This window comes from Penaeus monodon, chromosome 33 (assembly GCF_015228065.2).
Source record: "Penaeus monodon isolate SGIC_2016 chromosome 33, NSTDA_Pmon_1, whole genome shotgun sequence".
Lineage (NCBI taxonomy): Eukaryota > Metazoa > Arthropoda > Malacostraca > Decapoda > Penaeidae > Penaeus > Penaeus monodon.
Window position 1 is genome coordinate 16710620 of NC_051418.1, and position 299 is coordinate 16710918.

Consider the following 299-nt stretch of genomic DNA (forward strand, 5'->3'; position numbering starts at 1 on the left):
TAAAATTTGATCTGATCGCAGTATTATCTTTACAAACTTTGTAGAAACATAAACTACAGTTGATATCAGTGGTAGGAACTTTATTTAATTAAGACTAGGAATGTTTCTGCATTTTCGTGATAATAATGATAATAATTGGACAATACCGTTTCTGACACAACAGAAAAATACAATATTTTTTATTAACAGCCTCTCACACCGATGTTCCTGAACGGGGTCCTCGTAACAAAAAGTCAAGCCGGAACAAGAACATCTTACAATAAGGTCAAATTGAATGAGCATATGACCTTGTTTTTGTT